General features: G+C 43.2%; 1 protein-coding gene across 2 annotated transcripts in view; it reads right to left on the reverse strand.

The window, feature by feature from the left end:
- Window positions 1–8357, reverse strand: part of LOC119654644 (lysine-specific demethylase 3A) — a 308568-nt gene extending 300211 nt beyond the window's left edge. For both annotated transcript variants that reach the window (XM_038060122.1, XM_038060121.1), the window contains exon 1: window positions 7813–8357. The gene's annotated coding sequence lies outside the window, so the exon portion shown is untranslated. The remainder of the gene's footprint in view (window positions 1–7812) is intronic.
- Window positions 8358–23964: the final 15607 nt, after the last annotated feature.

A 23964-nucleotide genomic window follows, 5' to 3' on the forward strand; every position in this document is an offset into this window, starting at 1 on the left:
GCGCATTTGGAGCTGATATGGTAAGCGAGCGAATCACACGGCGGTGGTTCGAAAAATTTCGGTCAGGCGACGTAAACTTTCAAAGTGAGCCACGTGGACATCCAGGGCCATCGATTGACAACGACGAGCTGTGTTTGTTAGTCGAATCCGACACACGTCAGCCTGTGAAAGACATTGCAGAGAAACTGGGCGTACACTATTCGACAGTTTCCGGGCACTTGCAACAACTTGGAAAGGTGAAAAAGCTCGATAAATGGGGTTCCGCATGCCCTTACGGAGCAAATCATGGCATTTCGAATGGAAATTTACAGTTCTTTACTCTCCAGCAACAGAAGCGATCCCTTTTGCACCGAATAGTGACATGTGATGAAAAATGGATATTATACAACAATCGTCGTCGTACATTCGCTAGATGCTGATGAGCCACCGAAATCTATGCCGAAACCGAGCCTCCATCCGAAGAAGGTAATGGTGACTGTTTGGTGGTCTACAGCTGGAGTTATTCTTTTTTGGCACCTGGAGAAACGATAAATGCATAGAAATACTGTGGCCAATTCGAGGAAACGCACCAAAAATTGAGTATTCAACGGCCGAAATTAGTCAACAGAGATGGCGTGATACTCCTTCACGACAATGCACGCCCTCATGTTCCCAGAACAACGGTTCAAAAGTTGAACGAATTGAAGTATGAGACTCTGCCTCATCCATCATATTCACCGGACCTTTCGGTAACCGACTACCACTTTTTTAAGCATTTGGATCATTTCTGGATCAATTTAGGAATGAAGAGGCCATCAAAATTGATAAAATTTTATCAACACCCGAAAATTGGACTTCTACGAAAATGACATACATGCTCTTGTATCTCGATAGGACAAGTGTTTTGAATCGACTGGCACCTATTTTGATTAATTAAATAAATTTTTATAAGCGTGTCGTTTCAAATTTTAGTACTAAATCGGCCATTTCATGTGCAACAACCTAATAGAAGCGCTTTGAAGTATTGTTCTGTTTTCTTTCTAAAAGTGTAGCTAATCCAAATTTACTCGATCGATAGTGATAAATTCAGTGAAGATGATGATGGTGATTGTTCTATTGACACAAGGGTGGTGATGTTTCTTCAAAGAAGGAAAGAGAGAAATCGGATAAAAAGCAACGATACGCTCGGATGTCAGCAAATCACCAGAACAAAAAAATTGAATTGGAGAAAATACCTGCAAAAATCGCTAACATATCGATATATGGTTGCCATTTACCCCTTAGTGGGATATAGTGTGCCAGTCACAACTATGCGCCATCGTTCATGGTTACCTGACCCACTCGTCGGCGACCTTAGGAGATTGAATCCCACTGTATGACGTAGCCCGCAATGCAAATGGCACCCCTCTTTAATGTGTGACCTATTCACTGCCACTTCCGCCTTCCGATCACAGTGCGCGCGGGTACCAGGCTTGTACGCTGACCAAGTTTTTCGTTTAAAATATTATCAGGCCATCATACTTAGACGATACGACGTACATAGACAGGTGTTGCAAAATGCTTGCAGCTTTTGAGAAACACTCCATTTCAATGTGCTACTCGCATATAGCAACACAGAACAGTCTCAACTTAATCTTGGTGTTGAGATAACTGCATTTCCAGATCTTAGGCGAGGCACCAAAGGCGAATCTAGCGCTGTTAATGCGTCGGCCGACTTCGAGTTCGATACTACCGTCTATAGAAATCATGCTTCGTAATAATACAAATTGATCAACATCTTCGATGCTCTGTCCATTAATGCAGATAGGGAAAGTGCGATGACGTGTCAGACTTGGTTTTGTTGGTATTTTTCTTTAATCTGACTCTACTTGCCTCTCTTTCTAGAGCCACTTGGCGAAAGTTTATGAGTTAGTGAAAGAGCAAACAGATGTCATTAGCATAATCGAGGTATTTGAGGAAAGATATGGTCCATTTAACCCCTCCAGCATGAAGAACGTCATCGATAACAAGAAATAGTATCGGTAACAAGATGCAGCCCTGCCGGACCACGAATTCCTCTGAGATGCAAAATTTTGCGTTATCATATGTCGCTCTGATAATAGCTATTAGTTACTCCGGAATGCCCCTCCTACATAGAACACGTTTCCTGTTCACTCTGTCAAGAGTCTTTTCGAATTCGGCGAAACTGTTCCAGAATGATCCACAGGGTGTTGATATGGTCAATGCAGGAGTATCCACAGCGGAACCTAGCTTGCTCACTATCATTTAAGCTTTCGAGGTGATCTTTGATGCGTTCCAGGAGGAGCAAGCACCATTCCCTTCTTCCACTCTCTCGGAAAAATCTCGGATTTCCGCCTAGCAGACGAACAGAATGCGAAGCCCACTGCTCTCAAATGCAATCGATCTCAAGACGAGGTCGAACAAAAGGGCTCGGACGCTAAGCAACCTCTGCAAACAGGTAAGCAGCAACAGGCAGCCGACGAGCCCCGAAGTGAATCCTTCAGCGACGTAACCAGGATTCACTTACGTGTGGTGCTGACGGATGGCAATTCCGCTAGCGGTAAACTACCGCCGGAAGTGTGCAGCAGTGTTGAAGTCAGGCTGTCGTAGATCAAGCATCTCCTAGACGACAAAGACGAATACACGGGATTCATCACCCGCTTCGATTCCTCTGTGGGTTCTAAGTTATAGCATGAGAGAACCAATTCTCCGGGGATTTTCTCGGTTGATGCGTCGCTATGATCAGCGGCGTCTGGGAGGGCATAAAGTTCAAAGTCATCCGCTACGGCGAAATCCCCAGGAGGGACAAGTTCGTCCAATCCGTGCGCTTTCAAAAACCCAGGATTCCCATGGACGACTGAGTGGTTGTCAAGGAGAGGATCCGCAGGGGAATAGCCAACCTTTCCTGCTCCGTATAAACGGAGAGTGTCTGGAGGTACTGGAAAAGGCAGACTGCAAAGATCAATTCGGAGTCAGAAATGCGAGGGTGAAAGCGATACCGGACGACGTTCTAGATCCCGTCGACGCCACCAACGAAATGTTAGAGAAGAAAAAGATCGGCCGTCCGTCGGAGACAGACAAACCCCCTACGCAAACAGATCATGCTCAAGCTAGTGCAGATAAATTTGCAGCACTCGAAGTACGCTTCAGCTAATCTGCTTGTCTTCCTCCTAAAGGAATACATAGACATCGCACTAACACACCATAATAGGGTTCCAAAGGAAATATTATAATTTATTCCACATCACAAGAGACGTTGATCGGGGTAGACCTAGACTATGTATCCTCGCGAGGAAGAGGCTTCACGTTTTTCTGTGTCCACTTACATGACTCAGGACCGATCAGTTACGTCAGAAGAACTGCAACATTTGACGGCAACCAATGCAAGGATACAAGGGGTTGGGCTAGGAAATCACGAAAAAGGTGAGTTATTTTTTGATTTTATTGTTAACACAAATCTATCGATGTGTAACAGATGCACTATACCAACCTTCAACTTTCCCAGTTCGAAAAGCTGCGACTTTTGTGAAGAGGTTCTTGATATCACGCTACTGACTGACAATGGGATTCTTAGGGTAGAGAACTGGACAGTGTCTGACTAGAGATCTTCCTTAGATTACAGCTCTATACTTTTCAGTCTAGATCAGAGTTCAGAGTTCTCCAAACCTTTCAGAGATTCCAGGAAGGTCAATTGGAGGAAGTTTGGTTAAGTTCCAAGAATAAACTCTCCAAAGCGCAAAATAATAAGATTGGCACGACAGACGAGCTAGAGCCAAAGGTCGCGACTCGGCATTCGAAACCGCTTTTAAAGTCTCGTACCTGCTAAATACAGCAAGAAAACACTGCCACTGTGGTGAACTAAAGATTGATCCAGCATTAGGAAGCTGACCAGGGAGATCTCCAACATCTGCTATAGGCTCAAATATTGGCAACTATACAAGGACTGTCTGAAGAAGTACAAGTCGACCATTTTCAGAACATTGAAAGCACCAGCGAATATGGGAGGCTCAGCAAGATTCTGACACATCCTTTCCTAAAAAGTCAGAGGGTTCCTGGACGGAATTTTTTGGAGAAACCCGGGGGCTGCTAGTTCAGCAATGTCCGCAAAAGACCTTCGTGGTGAAGACCCTAAAGTAGCACGCACATTAGCTTAAAGACGATTATGGAGAGAAAGCTTTCCTCTAAATCCCAGCACGCCTACCTCAAAGGCAAATCCACAGAAACCGGTTTTCACAAGGTAATTGACACAGTTGGGCAATCACCGCAGTACAAGCAGTATACTTTAGCTGCCTTCCTGAATGTAGAGAGAGTATTCAACAACGTTAGTACCAACGCCAACAAGGAAGACTTGATCAGAATTGGGTTGAAGAGTTATTTTACGCATTGGAAAACATCCATGCTAAGCACCAGGACAATCCAGACTTAACTAAAGCTCTGAGCAGAGCGACGCCTTAGGGTGATGCCATGGGGTCGGTGCTCTGGTTAATAGTGACGGACGAAATTTTACGGATACTGTACAGGAGCGGAGTAAACGTGGTGGTGTATACCGACAGCTTGGTGACATTAGTGTCAGGGATGTTTCTCCACTATGAGTGACATAACGGAAGAAGCGTTGGGAAAGGTGTGCCTGTAGGCCGCAAAATGCGGACACGACACAAAAATCCAACCAAAACGGAACTGATGCTTTCACCACCAAGGCAAGTATACCCGAATTCCACTTGCCGTCGCGGAATGCACAAAGATTGGTTCCTTCCTCCAATGGAAAGTATCTAGGTATGATCCTGGATCCGAAGCTAAATTGCAGATTGAACATATGTAGAACTGCGGGTTAAGAAGGGCTCTACAGCCTTCTATGTCTGGAATAGGACCTTTGCAACGAGATTGGGTCTCCGGCCGTACACAGCTGTGGTACGTCCCATTTTTACGTATGGCTCTATGGTATGGTGGCAGGCTCTGAGCAAAAATTGCAATAGAACAAAGCTTAATAAGATTCAAGGAACCGCGTGTACAAGTGCTACCGGGGCCCTGTAGTCTTGTCTGACAGATACTCTTAACGTATTTCTACACAAACTCCCCCTAGACCTCGACATTAAATACGTTGTAGCGTGCAATGCTATCAGACTACGTAAGTCCGGATGCTAGACAACGAAATCACACGGCCATAGTAACATGCGTTTCGCAAGTGCATTCCCAGCGGAAGTATTGACAATACTGGGAGCACGTCGTTCTGACATATTGCCAAGCGGCCACTAAGGCCTTGTATTCAGCGGCAACATCCTCCAGGCTGGTGGGGCAGTGCAAAAATGCCCTGAACAGTCTGGGCAGCGCGCTCAAAATCACCCAACCTCTGGGTTGCCGGTCATAGGAACATAGAGCGAAATGAGCGGACTGGCTGTGCTCTTGGAAGTCCTTTCACGGATACAGTCTGTGTCCAGGTGGTGACTGTCAAGGATGGAATCTATTCGCACTACTTAGCAGCCTCGGACCTCAGATGGCGAAGGCTGCAAAGGGGGAAAACCTCAGGCCCAACTAGAGCGATTGCCCAGCTCTCGCTGGAGCCACACACTGGGCAAACCATTCTTTGAGAACCTCAGAGAGACCTTCAGTTACAGGGCATGAGATCTGCTTTCCTACGTGAACGCTACGGGCTGTTATTAGAGCAGCCATGGTCTCAGGAGTTTGTGGCGTACCACAACGCTAATTGCCACTATGGTGACATATTTGTCCAGCTATTCAGCTGCTCGTCATCGTGGAAAAGACAAGACCATTGATAGGTTTCTAGCCGCATGCAAATTGCTTCGTGATGCAGTATGCACTTCTGGAATTATTGCAATCTAATTTACCCACTGTCGAGCGACAGCCGGATCATATAAGCTGTCGATGATGAACTTGGCTCGTCACAGCTTCCAACTCTGGGAGAAGTGGCGAATGCAACATGCAAGCGAAGGTAAGCGATCTTCAAACGGTGTTCCCTCTCGAAGCTTTACCTCAGCGCCTCCTCTGTTTAGCATATCCAGAAGACAACTCCTAAATCTTTTGCTGACCGTCATGTGGTCAATTCGATGGCTCGTATGATATCGGTCAGTTGACACCCATTGTACCACCGTGGCGAGACTGTAAAATCTGCAGAAATCCACAAACCACCCACTAATACTGCGTTTCCCATATCACCTTTAGGTATCTCTTCTTAAACTGCATGTAATCACTCGCAGAAAGCATCGTTCTCAACTATATCGGAAATCTCCGTTAATGCGTAGCACTGTACAATATTGATGCTCTTTCACCTGGACCGGAATCTTCCAGTCAGAAGTCTGTCAAAAATCGGCTCCCAGATCAAGAGATCAAGTTTTTCGGTAGCTGTTAGAAACCACCAGACACCGGATTCGCGTCTGCTACCACTCGGGTTTCGGAGTACAAAACCAAAAGCCGCAAGACGGAAAGGAGTACTCTCCAGGTTTTCTCTACTTTATTTCGTTTAGGCACAGAATTTTGCAGCTTATATCGTTGGAATTTTCGCACGAGTTGGAGAAAGCGAACATTCTAGGGATTCTCCATACCGTTGTCACGGAGCGTGCACAAATTTCAGAAACCAATCATACTCCGTTTTCGACCATGTGGTCAGTCCTAATCCGAGGCGTTGTTGAGGTTTCGGCTGCAGTATATTGTTCCACTTCGTCTGCACAGCCAGAAAAATTTCGTATTGCTAAACGAACCCTGAGTCGGGACAGCGGATCGAAGTTCTCTGCTCTTGCGGGCACCAGATTTTCTAACAGACACTGCGGTCGAGCAATATGCTACCAACAACAAAGTTCAGGAAACTGCAGACATAAATGAAACTTTCATCCTTGTTGTTACGCTCCGCAAAGGCGTACTTGTTCCTTTTTCATAGAAACCACAACGCAATGCTTGCCATCATCACCCCTGCCCTCCCCTTTCCTGTTTGCCAGTTTTCATTAATACGTATCATTACACTTACACATTTTGGATTGGATTGGATCTTCGTAGATTCCATCATCTGATATCAAAAGGAAACACATAAGGAATCCTTTTAAACATGGTTCAAAGAACTTCCCACTAGAGAGACGCATCCCTGCTTCTCGTGATGATTGCAAACATTTCTTCGACAATCCTTACGCAAATTTAATCTGAGAAGTGTAATGACGGGCGCAAGAGAGCCGATGCAAACTATTAACAGTCACGCTCCCCTAAAATATTATGGCGCCTCAGTAGGGTTTAGTTTTGAGCCCCACTCCTGGAAGAGACAGAAAGGGAAGAAAGGAAGGAACCAGCAAGAGCCTGCTTCTCTCCAAAACCTACTCAAATACTTTTCACGGCGTTGAAGACCTGGTACTGGTTACGTGCCGATTTCATGTGGGGCATAAGTCGGGCGCCTAGAAATTCGGAAACTTCGTTGCTTTTCTTACAAACGGGGCGTAATGATGCTACATAGTTACTAAGGTCTACGTCCGGCCGAAATTTTCGCTGGAGCACGGTTCGCCCTCGAATCCAAACTCGTTAAGAGTTCTTTGGATTCTACAGGTCCTGTGTGTAGATATGCCTGGGAAGTATCTGAAGAAATTTCTATTTTCTGCTGTCTGGACTTAGCAACCAACCAGAAAGTCGACCCCCAAACAACATTTGTTCCTCAGCAGAATTTCGCATTTTTCCGACTATTCCTCTTAAAGTGTTGCATTTCCTTATGTAGTACTAAAACGCGGGACCTAGAAGTTTGGCACTAGAAAAGAATGCGCCCACCACCCTGGCCATCCAGAAGGAGGGCTCAGGTGCCCCCTCCTCCCCGCTAGAAAGTTAAATTACTGCTGCATAACTCACATTTCCTTTCCGGGCAATCGCTTATCCGTTTTATATCCCTTTCCAGTTGCTCAGGCGAACGTTGCACATCTCCCCGGGACGGCAAATGGCGCGACGAGTTAATCCCTTTCCTGTTCCTCGCGGCCCCGCTCCTTCTCTGCACTGCAAGTACGAGTGTAATTCACGACTCACCGCCGCGTTTTATCTCGTTCATGGAATTGTCCAAAAAACACTGCACATATCGCGCGCACATGGAAGCTCACCATACACACACGGACACCGCGCGCTACGTCACTATCCGTCACCACGTGAACGCAAGCCGCAAGCGGGCGGAAACGGGCAGCAGCTGACGCGTTGGCGATGGGGGCTTGGAGCGCGATCTACCCGGCCGGCGGGGAGGGGAGCGGGCACGTTGGACGATGACCGATTTCTGACAGCGAATGCCACCCTTGGCGGGGCGCTCTGATTACTTCGGACGTTTCGCTAAGTGAACCGTGAGCCGTCGTGAGCTGAGCGCTCGCTTCGCAACACATTCGCAGGTTTCGACTGAACGCCTCGAACTGTGGCGAAATGTTAAGCCGCCCGGCTGCCAGGCGGCTAGATCGTGGTTGTGTTGGAGCCGGGGAGCTTCGCGGCGAGTGGATTTCGCGCTCTGGCGCGACGCCTTCGGTCATAAACTCCAATTCGCCGCGCTCCACCGTGTGTCGTCATCGCTCACTTTTCGGATGTTGCCAACAACGTTGAGTATGTGGAGCTTATGCCGAGCTTTTAGTTTAAGCACTTTTTTCTAACGGGTTTTCAACGGAAAATTCTAGTATTTTACTAGAAATTTCATTTGACCAATTGGAGTTAGCTGTTTGACTGTTTCTTACTAATCCAGCTTCTGATAATAAGCTTGAATTTGTTCAGGCTAGTAAGCCACATTCTCTTTTCGATTTTTAGTTCAGACAATTATGGTAGAAGTGAAATGAAATAATGCAATTGTTTAACGCTTAAGTGGGTCATCGCGTGTGTCGGGTTGGAGAAATCGAATTGTATCTATATATAGTGGAGAATATGTGGGCAAAGGGATTTTGCGATATTCCGAGTCGTTCAGAAATTACAGGGTTAAACAGGTAAGGAGTTTGCAGCCGCGGCTAGAGTACTCGATGAGAAAGAGCATCGAATCTTTTTTACCTGTTAGTTCTTTACCTGAGCCTTATAAATTCGAACACAGGTATAAATATCATATAAAAAGATGGAAAATCAATCAATTGTCTAAACTTATTTGCTGTTTGAAATAAAAAAGATAATCCAGTCTAGAGTGAGCACTGAAAGGCTTTCAAGCTATACTCAGGTATATTTTGTTGTAAGTATTGTACTGTTTGTGTGTTCAGTGATTTTTTTAAATGGATCGTACGAAGGGAGATCCTTCATCACGCGTCATGCTCGTACTAAAAAACGAGTATTTCATGGGAATCGACACTTATCAAAGAAAAAAAAGGACTTCGCATCAACATCAGCAAAGAAACTTTTAGTAAGCATGAACATGGATTTTCCAATCGCGATAAGTTTTGTATATTATATATTGGATTTTGCGGGAGTTTTCTCCGGTATTTCTGCGGATTTCTGCAAATAATAAAATATACGTAGTGGTACGCATGTCGAGAAAATAATGGGAACGCGGCTTAAAAATTTAAAGAAGAATCACAAAGGCATTGGTGGAAAGGGCTGGAAAACTTACTGATAAGGTTATTAACGACCTCACTACATTTTTTGGGCTAGCTATTCGATAGAAGGAATGGAGCAAGAAATTTGGGCAATTTTCTTCCATCAATGTTCTACAGACGAAAATACTCAGCATCACAATTGTCCAGCAGGCGAGGACAGTTTTGCAAATGGCGCAAAGCGGAAGCTAAAGGAGCACTGGATAGTTTCCACCACGAGAAGGCACCTTTGACTGAAGAAGTTCAAACAGCCATCAAACCAATCTACGAAGATTTCTCACGAGATGATCTCTTGAACAGATGTTTAGAAGCAAAGACCCAGAATAACAATGAGTCGTTAAATGCATTGATCTGGACTTTCGCTCCTAAACACCTTCATTCTGGGGCCATGGTCGTAGAAATAGCCACTTTTCTGGCTTTCTATCTTTATCCAGTCCTCCAAAATAATTTTTCAAAAAAAGGCAAAAAAACGGCCTTCACACGGGATGACCTCCTTCAGTCCAAAATGACCCCAACTGGAAAAAGGCAAATAAATAGTATCACAGTAGTAAGTTTTCCGGATTTGTTTTGAAAATACTGTTTAGAACAAAATGGGGAAGGAAACAACAGTTGAAGAGCGAAAAATTATTGTTAAGGTTGTTTATGAATGGAAAACTTACCGCGAAATTGGTAGAATCGTCGAAAGATTATGTTCATCAGTGAGACCGATTATAAACAAATGGAAAAATGACGGAAAAATAGACCCGCTAAGGGGCGAAAAAAGCTACTAACGCCTCTCGATCAATAGTATATTCAACAGCAAATCAATAAAGAACCAAAAAAGCCCATAAGCAACCTACGAGCTGAAGCCTCCGTAATGATCCACAAACCCATTTCTAAGCAAACGGTACGAAGAACGCTCCGGAATCACGACTTTAATGGAAGAGTTTCTCATAGGAAGCCATTCATAACCAAAGTTAATGAAATGAAAATACTCGAATTTGCTAAAAAATACGATTATCAGAGTCCCGATTTTTGCAAAAAATTTAATTTGAAGCGATGAAAGTAAATTTAATGTATTTGCCCCTGATGGGAAGCAAATAGTTTGCAGGAATGCAAATAGAGCCCTGAAGAGGAAAAATTTATCAGCAACAGTAAAGCACGGTGGCGGTGGAATTATTGTTTGGGGGTGTATAACTTCTGTATGGTGGAGTCGGAAATTTGGAAATTATCGATAGAATTATAGACCAGTATAAATACTTAGATATATTAAAACCCAACTTGAATCCTAGTGCTGCCAAATTGAATATAAAGGGCGTGTATTGGTTCCAAGAAGACAACGATCCCAAGCATACGGCGCACAACGTTAAGCTCTGGTTGCTGTACAACACCCCGAAACAACTCAAAACTCCCCCATGTTCACCGGATTATAATCCAATTGAATATTTGTGGTCATTTTTGAAAAAAAGCTATCCGCAAAGTGTCCATCACTAACAAAAATATGTTAAAAAACGTAATCCTTCAAGTACTAAAAGGGCAACAAGACTGAAATATTACAGATTTAATTTCTTTGTGCCTTCAATTTTGTGTTGCATATTTTGCTTTTTAAGGTTGAGTGTAAAACAACAAAAATCGATTCACTCTTTGTCTGTCTGTCTGTCACACGCACTTTTCTCCAAAACGGCTAAACCAATCCGAACGAAATTTGGTGGACATATGGGAACTATGAAATCCCACGCATACAGCGATTGACGTAAATTTAAGTGGAGTTTAAAGGGGAGCTCCCCATACATGCCAAAGGGAGATTTAAACAATTTTTCACCGGATATAGTCGTGTGGGGTATCAAATGATTAGTTCTTTCCGAAACTGATATTAGTTTTGGCGTGAATTGTAAACTGCCCGAGTAAATCATCAAAATGTACGCACTTAGAGTGAGACATGACTCATTTTTGGAAACTATCCGAACACTACTGTTAGTGTCAAAGTTATAGCAGTTCAAACTTATCAATTTCGTGCGAATTTACCGCATCCTAAGCCATACAAATAAGATGCTGACATCATAATTAACGAGAATAATTGACATTCGAATGAAATATTAAAATTCCATTCATGAAGAATCCACTTCTCCCCAGCCCTTTTTGTATCTGTTGTGAATAAAATTCTTCGCATTTGCTAATGATATTAGACTCAGAGTCTGAAGCGTATGAGGTTGACTATTATCGATACAGGGCATTCCATCAAATGATTTATTTAAATCGCTTTCTAAAAACTAGAGGGCAATGGAATTTTTAATTATGTGACATGGAGCTGTCATGCGCTCGTCGCTTCTCACATCTTTTTGTTTTTCTTGAGCCTTTCTTCCGTTCACAAGCGGGGTCGGCTCGTCGTGATCGGTTTCGCCTTTTTATTTTATGAAATGCCTGATTTGGATACAATTTCGAGGATTTTAAATGCTCCTCTAGTGTATCAAGTCACCGTTGTTTCGGCCGGCTTTTTGGTCGCTTACCATTGATTCATCTTCGATCATATGATCACGTATATCGCACTAACGAGAATTCGCTTGGCAATATTGGTCTGAACATCGAGTGGATGCCTATCTCGTAGTTGATTTCGGATGTGATCAAAACGTGTCACGCCGCTAGTCCAACACAACATCTTTGTCCCCATTACTGCAAGACGCCGTTCATTGTCTTTTATAGCCTTCCAATACTCAGAACTATAGAGTAAACTTTAGATTTGAGACGTTCGTTGATACGTCGATCACAAAGAAAGTTGTGGAATGCCTCTTCATCGAGGTTGCGTTAGTGCGTGAAGCAATTTCATAACGCAGTTCTCCATTGGCTGATAGCATTGACCCGAGATATTTAATTCGTTTAGTTCTGGGAAGGTTACTGAAACTGACAGTACTGAGCGATTTAAATATCTCGAGTCAATGCTGTCAGCCAAATACAACAATCGTTGGCGCAACAATCCATAATGATTCAGGGTCTCGAAGTGTGTTAGAGCACTTCATTCGAGACGTAACGGTACACTACAGTATAGTGTAACAGGCAATGCGGCCAGCATTATACTCTTCCGATATTATTATCCTGATTTGAATTAGGTAGTCATTCACAGCTGAGTTATCCGGCATCCAGTCATGATAACAAATCCTTCTGTTTTTAAGAAGCCAACCATTTGGATCGATTCTTGTCTCAAAAATACCCTAAACCGACTGCACGTGCTATTTCCCTTTTGCTTAGAGCTACGTCTTTTGAGCAACTAACATTCTCCACTTGTTTCCCGTTACTAATATCGCTCTCGAAATCAAACTTATCTTCTAGAAATACATGGACTGCGTGGGCATTTAGATTTCGTGACATTTTTGTTTCAAATTAATGAAAAAAAAAAACAAAAATAATAAATATAAATTCAAATTAAAAAAAACATACGTAATTGGTGTCGTAGGTCCATTTGGCTTCTAGCAAGGACTAACCGCCTTATGTTCGGCAATCATCGCAGCACGTGACGTAATGAGATTACTTAGATGCGCGTGCGCGTAAGTTAAAAAATATAAATATTAGAGCAAAAATGTGGTGGGGATCATTTTCATCCCACGACTCCAGTTGAGGTTATTTATGAACGGATTTTGTTCTAACCTAGGGACCGACATTTTCTTTTTGATTTTCAACTTTGATAATTATTTCAAAAGTTCAACGCGTTTTACATAGAAATAATACAATCGTTTAGGATAATTTAATGGCTCCATTCAAGGCATATCTCAAGTTCATAGTCTGAGGGCGGGTGTGCAGCCATACACAGATCTTGCGGGTGAAATAAACGAACGACATTTTATGTGGGAATAGTACTAAAACAGATCTACATTGCGGTTCTATTTTGTTGTGTCAGCTGATTTTGCCACTGTATCATATATCTAAAGCATGCCATCCACGTTTAGTTCGGCCTGGCGGTTACGATGGAAGAGCCGCCAGTTGAACTGAAAGTACTATCCACGTATCGGCAAGCTACAACATCATTAATTTAACTCTGGACGTCGAAGGCCTCGAGACGAGATCTTGAGATGTTTTCGTGAGTGAGCATTTATAAAAAATGTTCACTAGCGATAAATATGACCATAAAATTCTCGTTCACATCCTAAACGAACATTAAATCTTCGATCGCCGGCCATTTGAAGAATCTAAACTGACGGGCCGCCGGTCAAATGCGGACTGTCCAAACGTAACTGACAGGCCAAATTGAACGTGGATGAGGGGCTTGAAGGCAGCTATACACGTTACGATAGGCGTATCGCGTGGACAGTCCACACTTAATCGGTGGCCGGAAGGTGTGCCGAGTCCGGTTGGATTGTCAGTTCCATTTGTGTTGCCCCTTTTCTTGCATGAAAAACGATTAAGCGAGACGGCTGATCTGCAGAGAGTCTAGGCACTTTAGGTGGTCAACATTCTGTTAATATATGAATCTACAGTTCAATTGTAAGTTAGGAGTACACAATGTAGGGAACTTGCCGACATTCTTAACCATTACCAGGTAGAGTTACTAGACATAACTTTAGGAAATCCGATGAGCGGTTTGGTCAAGCATTGGAGGGTGTCAATGAGCCCCTATGTTGGATGAAAGAAGTAGGTAGAATAATAAGGAATTTCAGGATAACAGACAGAATACATCCTAAGTAAAAACATGGCTCATCTACAGGTGTGCGATGATATCGTGAAATAGAGTTGGAGACAGTGGTGAAGGGCCTGAACAAAGTCGGTATTGACGCATATGACGTCAGCTGTCCGGCTAAGCCAGTCAAGGCATCAAGGGATGTACCTTGGTGGAACAGGAACCTAATCAGAATGACAACGATGGTCCGAAAACTGTTAAACCACGTGAAACACAGCGGATAAGGGCAGAGGTACAAAAGGGTACTGAAGGCGTATAGCAGCTGAAAATGAAAAAGCTTCCGGGTATCGAAACTACCTAAATCTATAGGCAAAGACAAGGTAACGACTCCTATCTGCTTGAAGACACGCTTTCCGGACAGGATGGTCAACCGAAACTGCCCTGTATCAGCTGACTGATGTAGTACCAAAACGGAAGAAATAGCACTGTGTGCGTTTCTGGACATCGAAGGAGTGTTCTATAACATATTGCACTAGAGATACAAAATGCTCTGATCCGTAAGGGAGTGCGAAACACCTTGACCTTCTGAATGGGCAGAATGTTGGAGAGTAGGCAAATAGAAGTGCCGACAGGTACAAATTCTATTTTCATGAACCCTACTCAAGGTCATGCGCCGGTAATGTGGAATATGGTGAGGAACTCCTAGGAGAGCTAAGAAATACTGGAATATAGTTCCAGGGTTGCGCTGATGACATTGTTCTAATTTGTAGAGGCAAATATGAGGATACTTTATATGACAGAATATAAATTGGGCTTAGAATCACTCGCAGCATAAATCCAGCCAAAGCCGATATAGTAACCATTCACTAGGAAGGGCAAGCTTGCTCGCCTGCGAGCTATGTTATTGCATAATTGCATGGCATGAGGGGGAAACGAGTAACGGAGGTCAAAAATTGGGAATCACATTAGACCAAAAACTACGCTGGAAGAGTCATGAATCATATGTCGGAATCGAAGGAAGATTAATATTCCTTCTAGGCGGTATCCCAAGTTACTGATACCAAGGGATAACTTGACAACCGGGCTTCATTTCGATAAGAACTTTAAAACACGTCGGAGCAATAGAGTAAACTGGTAGAACGTGGCGTTGATGTACGGATTGAACCGGAAACTATTTACCTGGTACAGTGATGGATCCCTTATTGTAGAGAGGGGAGGCGCGCCGGGGTCATTGCTCCAAGGAAAGTATACTTTGAACCAATGGGTAAGCATTCCAGCAATTTTTTCAGGTGGAAATGTACGCTATAGATAGATATGCCTTCTTCAACCTCGAAATGGACTGTAGGGACTATAGGCAGCTGTAAAGGGACTTGTGTCCGGTTGACCTACAAACTGGTATGGGAATGCCCGGCTCGCTCAATAAGCTTTGACTACTTTGGGTTCCAGCTCCCATTGTGTTAGAAGGCAATCAGGCAGCGGACGAGCCGGTCAGAAAAGGAGCAGGGAGGAGCCGCTGCACCGACCAGAGCCATTCTGTGGAGTTGGAAATGGATTCTACTACGCCGAAAAACGAAGAGGAACGCCTGAGGGAGCTGTTTTGGGCTAATTTACCAGGAATGGAACAGTTCGGAGTGCGCGGATACGAACCCAAGCGCTCGAACGATGGTTTAAACCTCACCTTCTAATCACAGTAGAAATATTCACTGGTCAATGTAGGCTAAATTATCACCTGAAGAAGCTAAAGATATCATAAAGGGAATACACATCTGAGATGTTATGGGATTTCGAAGAAGGGTAAGGGAAAATTAGACGCACATCCTTGAAAATCATTATTTCCTAAAAATGGCTGCTAAATCAAGAGGATAGAGGAGTAATGCAATGCCGGTGGTGAGAGAATGTGTGTGTATCAGGCGGGGGAGAAGCAAAGCCTTTGAACACTCAGAGCCTGGTGGTTTAATGTACTCGATTTCCCGGTCCAATGGAATATCTCGGATTCGTTTATGTGTTGCAGGATTTCCGCTAGTGGATGTGATAACTGGAGCATATCAGCAGCAAAAATATGATGTCTGATGCCACCTGCCATTATGGGAAGCTAGTTCCCAATTCTCGATAGTAGCATAAATCAATGCTCCTGAAACTCCAATTGTTGGTTCCGTTTCGGGAAAAGGGGAAATTGAATCCTCTTTTGTAAAGGCATCCAAGATTTCATTTCCCTCAATGTTGCAGAGATCGGCTACCCAGAGTAGCTCCTCCGTATTGAAGCTAGATATACAGTTCAAACCATTTCTATAATTCTATGAACAAAAAGCTGTTCAATGCCCCCAATGCAGCTTGATTATCCCTGCAGATTGTGGCGCTCCGGTCCTTCAGTAGCTCGTTAATCACCCAGGCTGCAGCTTTTAGGATCAACATTTCAGTTACACATCAGCTTGAAAGACCGTTGCATATTGTTCGAAAGAAATAAAAACAGTTGTTTGTAGCGAAGCTAATTTACAGTGAAAAATACTCTTGTTTCACCTGAACCCACCCCATACGGATTCATAAATTAACACGGACCTAATGATAGGACCATATATCCACATTACTCCATGAAATCTAAGTCCCCATATCCATCCTCCGTCTGCACAGCTCATAGGCTGCAAGATCTCGTTTCATATTTACTTCTATATGTTTGTTCCTTCTCTCTTGTCTAGAATTACCACCAGATATTTGACTTCTTAGGAAAATTGAGGGGTTGCAGACCTCATCTCTGGAAGGCAAAGATCTTTCAGTTTTCTCCTTTTTGTAAATAATACCATTGTGGTTTTATTTTGATTTACAGAAAGACTATGCCTGAGGCATCAATCGCCAATTAAATCAACGGCGCGTTAAATATTTCTACACGCGGTTCCGAAACGATTAATTAATACAGCCAAGGGGTCAAGCAGTGAATTGCAGAATAGACTGACTCAGAATACGGCCTTCTGGGAGCCAACCTACCTCTCTTTGGGGTTGATACGTGGCTCTCCAGGAGCGGGGTACGTATGAGATTACCATATCAGAGGCCAGGAAGGAGACAGGCTTCAGTAGCACAGGTGCTAAATGATCTGCGCAACCGGAAGAAAGGTCTGAAAAAGGAGTAGACCCTTAAGAAGGCGCAGGACAGATCTAAGCTTGCAGTATCAGAGTCAAAAAAAGGGGAGCAGCGGATATCAACAAGGAGAATTGAGGCAAACTCCTCACGATCGGGGTAGATATAACCTGAAAGGGCAGGATATAGCAGGGAAGTGGTTCTGCTGTTCACAGAAGAGGAGAAGCTGAACAACCTTGGCCTAGACCTTCTAGGGTTCAATTCGGACGGCGAAACGCAAAGCAGTGCCATGTCGGAGGAGGATACTACTCCGACATTAGAGAAGTGCTGAAAGCATTATTGGAGCCGATGGCCAGCACTTTCGTGTTAAAATATATATGGTCGCCATTTACCCCTTGGTGGATTATAGCGCGTCAACCACATCTACGCGCATCGTTCGCGGTTACTTGAAATTACCTTCAGTTCCCCCAGGACTTACCGAGACGCATGCACTTCTCCTTCACTGTTCTGCGTAATTGAGGTGTTTGAGGAAAGATGTCATAATCCATTGAACATTGAGGAGTCCATGTCCTCCGGACAAGGCAGCATGAAGAACATCACCAATAACAATGAGAAATAATAATATTTTGCGTCATTATATACCGCTGTGATAATAGCTATTAGTTTCTCCGGAATGTCGTCATGCGTAGAACACACCAGATGCACTACCTGTTCACGCTATCGAAATCGATCAAGCTTTCTCGAAATAGACGAAGAGCAGTTGCGGCGAAGATCTAAACTCCGCGCACTGTTCAAAAATAATGCGTACGGTATTGATGTGGACAATCTAGGAGAATCGGTAACGGAAAACAGCCTGCTCTTTCTATGGGAAAGGTCTCGGATTTCCAAGATTTTCGTACGAGTAGATCTGCAGTAACTGCAAGGGCAGTAATAAATAACTCTCAAGGGAGACCGGCAAGCCGGCTTTACCCCGTTTCAGTGCATTGATGGTCGAAATTATTTTTCTTCTGCTTGGCAGAACAATCCGTATCCGCATGCTGTGGAGACTAGCCATTTCAGCCACAAGAGGAGAAACCTCGCCAGATGTGATAAGACCGTTGACGTCCTTCACAGGACCATCGAAGGATTTGCGATGGTGATACAGCATACACTTCTGAAATCGCCGCGCTCTGTGGCATCTTGCACTTCAGCGCAATAACAAATTCTCTCTTGTTACGCCGTTCTCTATGCTGAACTTCTCGAGATTCTCGCTTGGTATCGGAATTCGAGCGCGTCATACCCATATCGTTCGCAGTCGTCAATAGAACCTTCAATCCTTTCCGTTCATCGATCTGCTTTCACAATTTCGCAGTCAACCAGATCTTATCGACGACTTGCGTAGCACCCGAGAAAAGAGTATTCTTGATGGCAGCCCAATGCTCATCGATATTCTCAGGTAGGTTAATCAGTATATCTGCCGTCCGATCAGTAAGATAGCTCTCACACTGTCGAGTGACAGTCCGTTCATACAAGCGGTCTATGTTGAACTTTGGGGGTCGCAGCTCCCCAACCCTGCAAGAAGTGGCGATTCCTTTCGCGATGTCAGCGCCTTTCTTGTTACGCACATCCTGGACACAACTCCTAAATCTACTGCCGATGGTGATGTGGTCGATCTGATTGCTCGTGCGGTGTCCATGAGTTGAAACCCAACTGACCTTAAGGCAGGCTCTGTGCTCGAACAATGTGCCACAAATAACGAGACGGTGGAAGTGGCAGAAATCCACAAACCTCCTACCATTATCGTTATGGTCGCCAAAAGTGTCTTTCTCCACCACATCAGAGCCCATCTTGGCATTAAAATCACAATGTCACTTTTAGGAAGCCTCTCCTGAACTGCATATAATTCCTCCTAGGAAGCCACTATATTGGAAGTCTCCGTTGGTGCGTAGCATTGGACAATTGTGGTGCTCCTTAACCTGGGCCGGAATCTTGTAGTTACAAGTTTATCTGAAACCTGCGGTAGCTGTTAGAAGCAACTCGACACCGGATTCGGGTCTACTACCACTTAGCTTTTCAGAATACAAAGTACATTGCTCTAGGTGTGGCAAGACGAAGAGAAGTACCCTCCAGAGTCCCGCCACCTTACTTCGCTTAGGCCCAAAATGTCCAGCTTATATTGATGGAATTCCCGCTCAGGTTGGAGAAAGCGAGCATTCTGAGAACCCTCGATACCGTTGTCATATAGTATGCGCACATTTCAAAAACTAATCATAATCCGTTTTCGACCGCCAAAGGTCTTAATCGTGAGATCAGTCCCTATTCGATACATTATTGACGTTTCGGTAGCAATAAAGTTTCAAAATTTGTAAGTTGCTTACCTACAAATTTCTATTCCTTTTAGTCGCCTCCTACGACAAGCATGAAAAACTTTGAGTTAATTCTTAAACCCCAATGAGCAGGATATATTGATGTTAAAAGGTTTGCAGAAAGTGGTAGTTCTTCCACTCGTTCTCCCAGATGATACTTCCAATAGAGTCTGTGCAGACTCAACTCTGCAATTCTTGAAAATTCTATTCAGTCTTCAGAACGTCCAATGAGTCCCTTCTTCTTTCCGGCTGAAAATTCCTTCTTCTGGGTTTTCCTCTCTCTTTTTTGGGAAGAATTAGACAACAGTGTCACCGACAAACCGGCGGTAGTCGGGTTTGTAGTTCCTATCATTATTGGAGTTGCTGTACTCTCCTTTCTGACTGACCGTAGACACTGAATACAGGCTTTCCACAGAAATGGAAAGCATGTCTTCCACAGATTTTTTCCTGAGGCAACATAAATCTGGTAAAGCTTCCAAAATTCATGCGTTTGTCGCGATTTGATTGGCCAAATCGTGGGTGGATTCGAAATCTGTGACTTTTTACCACTTGGAGGGTGGAAATCTAAACCTTTGGCAATAAAGCGATTCAAATGAGAATAAATCGCAATAAAGCGATTCAAATGAGAATAGGAAGGTATTATAATACTAGATCCTTCGAAAAGTGAACAGCTCCCTCATCGAGCCATCTGTAATTGATTATCCTAATTAAAGACCCATTCTTCTCCAAATGTGTTCCTATAACATTTTAAATTTCCACTGATGTCACTCATAATTAAGGTTTTGTGTAAAACGAAACCTTATTAAAATCAATTCAATGTCTGTCACACGTACTTTTCTCCAAAACGGCTGAACCGATCCGAACGAAATTTGGGGGACAGATGGGAACTATGAAATCCTACGCATACAGCGAGTGGCATAAATTTAGCTGGAGTTTAAAGGAGGGCTCCCCATATATGCAAAGGGGGGATTCAACAATTTTTTCGTCAGACATAGTCATGTAGGGTATCAGGTATTTTCCGAAACTGACATTAGTTTTGGCGTGAATTGCAAAGTATGTGAGTAAGGAGTCAAAATGTACGCGCTTAAAGTGAGACAGGACTCATTTTCGGTAACTACCCATCCTAAAAATCTGAAAAAATCAGGCTGGTGCGCTTAAATGAAATCTAGGCCTCAAAATATGTCCTATTCCGATATCTGCTCAAATAAACTTGCTAATAGCATATTACTAACTTTTAGAAACTTACTGAATAACCCCCTTAAATTCATCCTAGGACTTCCGCATTTTGTACCAGCATAGAGGACAATGTTTCGTATATACTTGTAAAATGTTATGGTAATCTGGTCATTAATGCCAAAGTTATAGCAGTTCAAACTTAGCAATTTCGAGCGAACTAACTGTAAAATAAAATGCTGACGTCATAATTAACGAAAATAATTGACATTCGAGTGAAATATTAAAATTCCATTCAAGAAGAATCTAATTCTCCCCAGCCTTTTTTATATTTGATGTAGGTTACATTCTTGCCATTTGCTAATAATATTAAACTCAGAGTGTGAAGCGGATCAGGTTGGCTATTATCAATACAGAGGTTTCCATCAAATGATTTATTTAAATCACGCTAAAAAAGAGAGGGCAATAGAGTTTTTAGCTATGTGACACGGAGCTGTCATGCACTTGTCCCGTTCACAAGCGGGGCTCGTCGTGATGGGTTTCGTAATTTGATTTTATCAAATGTCTGATCAGGATGTAATCGCGAGGCCTTTAAATCCACATCCAGCGTATCAAGCTACCGTTGTTTCGGCCGGCTTTTTGGTTGTTTGTTGACTTTGATGCTCAGACCAATATTGGTAAGTGAATTCTCGATAGCGTGAATTAAGTGACCACACCATCGAAAACGCCTCTCTCGCAGTTTTTCCACGATCGGTGCAAACCCATATCGATCGCGGATATTCTCATTTCAGACGTGATCAAAATGTGTCACGCCACTCGTCCAACGCAACATCTTCGTCTACATTACCGCAAAACGCCGTTCATTGTCTTTTATAGTCGGCTAACACTCAGAGCTATAGAGAGCGGGAGACGGACGACATTGCGATAAATTTTAGATTTGGGACGTGTGCTGATACGTCCATCACAAAGAACACCAGTTGTGGAATGCCACTTCATCTAGGTTGCGTTTAAGCGTGAAGGAATTTCATTATGCAGTTTTCCATTGGTTGATAGCATTGACTCGAGGTATTTTTATCGCTGAGTTCTGGCAATGGTAGTAATCTGCCCTCCAGATATTTAAATCGCCCAGTTCTTGCAATGGCAGTAACCTGACCAGAACTGAGCGGTTTAAATATCTCGGGTCAATGCTATCAGCCAGTGGAGAACTACGTTATGCTCCTCATATAGGGAAACACAAAACCTTTTATACCTGAAGCGTCAAGCTTCCGGTTTCCCCACTTATTTTTAAAGTGAATTTCGTCCCAAAACTAGAACTATTGTATTTACAACCCAACAAATGGTGCTGGCGGACTTTTTAGTGCCATATCAATCCTATTGCATGGCACCATGCTTTCTAATCACAAATAAACCAGCAATTTTCTACTTTTGCTGCAGCCTGGCAACCATTATTTATTTCAATGTCGTCTTCAAATTTGTTTCCTGTGGTACATACGAGTATGTATACAAAGTCTGCAAAAGTCGTAAAAGTTTGTTCTAAATTTATGTGGTTTATTTACCCTGAGATTGATCCTCCGTCAATAACTTCTGCAGGACTAATTAGGACATTTACTTCAACGTCGCCTCCAGATTAAGGTCGATTCAAAAAATTTATCTCTCATATCCAAGTTACTGCTTCATAATGAAAAACCTATAAATTCCCTTTAAGCTGTTAATGGCATATAAAGCACCTCCACCAGCAGTTCAACTCATTTCTCATGTCCTTGTGGTAAGTTTTAATGAGCTCATCCCATAAATGAGAATGTTCGCCATTAGAAGACAATGTTGCTTCTGTTTAAGCTGCCAAATTCGTGCCTCAAACTTTAAGTGCCTTTTCGACGGCTCCGCCGTTACTCATTTCAGCTTTAATATCCTTCACTTCAGCTGACAATGAACCATCTCTACATTGACAAATCCCTTTAAATCTGTGTCGCTTCTACCATCCAGACTTATGGCTATTTCGCAACGTTTCACTGCAGAGACTCCTGTACGTCTCTCAAGAGTAAGTAAAAGGCCATGAAAAATGTCCTCACACCGTACAAAGTTTTTGTGCTGAAAATAAATGGCGACGAAAGCAAAAATCTTCGGGTGATATTTACCAAATGACCTTGGCTTCCAGTTTCTAAGTCCTTTTGCTTCGGGACCGAAATATACTTTTAAATTGATTACCCAATACATTGGTCCTGCTCTGTCGTGTCCTCGAAGTGGAATCTGCTGTTTTACATTCATGTCCTAATTCTCCCAAAGGGCTGTAATGTCTCCCCGGAGTTTGGTCTTGTTTTGCGTTCTGGCAAATAATAATTCAAAAACGTTCCGAAAGATGTTACTGTTTACTTTCGAGCCAATTCGTAGATAACAAGTCTGAAAAGAATTTATGTTCATCCTTTTTGGAGAGGTTTGCTTATGTGTGCTTTTGCTGCTACTAGTTTCAAATACAGTTTGCATCGAAAAAAATAGGAAGAGAGCATTGTATAAATAGTGAATTTGACTGTTTAAATAATGTCCCCCTCCTTTTTGACCCCGAGTTTTTTACATCACCTAAGGATAAAAATTAAATTGCAAGATCTAAATTAGATTTGACTTCCTTCAACGCAATTACGCTTAAATTTTCTATAGTGTTCTTTTAAAAAGGATATCAATGGAATGAGGAAAATTGAAGGTTTTCCAGCAACATATGTGGGCTACTTTCTATAAATATCTGATTGAAGGCCACAACATACAGAAGTAAGTAGATGAGCACCCCCAACAGGAATTCATGGAAGTAACAGAAGGCTGTCAGACCCCAATGCTGCTGTTGCAACCGAAGGTTAGGTGTCTAAAGCACAGATGTTGTTAGAAAACGCAACAGTATGTATTCGTCCAGCCTGAACCTCAACTTATGCAAAATAGGTTGGGGGGGGGGCCTATCTGCCAGTCGACAATACAGTGTGCTAAACCCTCATGGCAGGATTGTTACATCTCGCTGAGCAGAGTCGAAAAAGGATCTTAGGATGGCTCACCAGATTCGAATCCCTCTACGATTTTCCGAGAAGCTTGCATTCTTCCTCCACAGTTCTATCCCAAATAGTTCTAACGTGACCCCATCGTCGGCCATTCTGGGATACTGGATTCCATTACATGACATAATCCACAATGACGTTGACGCGTTCCTTAATGTGTGACCCATGAAATCTGGTACGCACATCGTCAAAACTCTTCATTTGAAAGACCAGAGTATACCGATGACACGACGCAGACAAGTATTGGACAGAACTGGGA

The sequence above is a fragment of the Hermetia illucens genome, chromosome 4 (assembly GCF_905115235.1).
Source record: "Hermetia illucens chromosome 4, iHerIll2.2.curated.20191125, whole genome shotgun sequence".
NCBI classification, from domain to species: domain Eukaryota; kingdom Metazoa; phylum Arthropoda; class Insecta; order Diptera; family Stratiomyidae; genus Hermetia; species Hermetia illucens.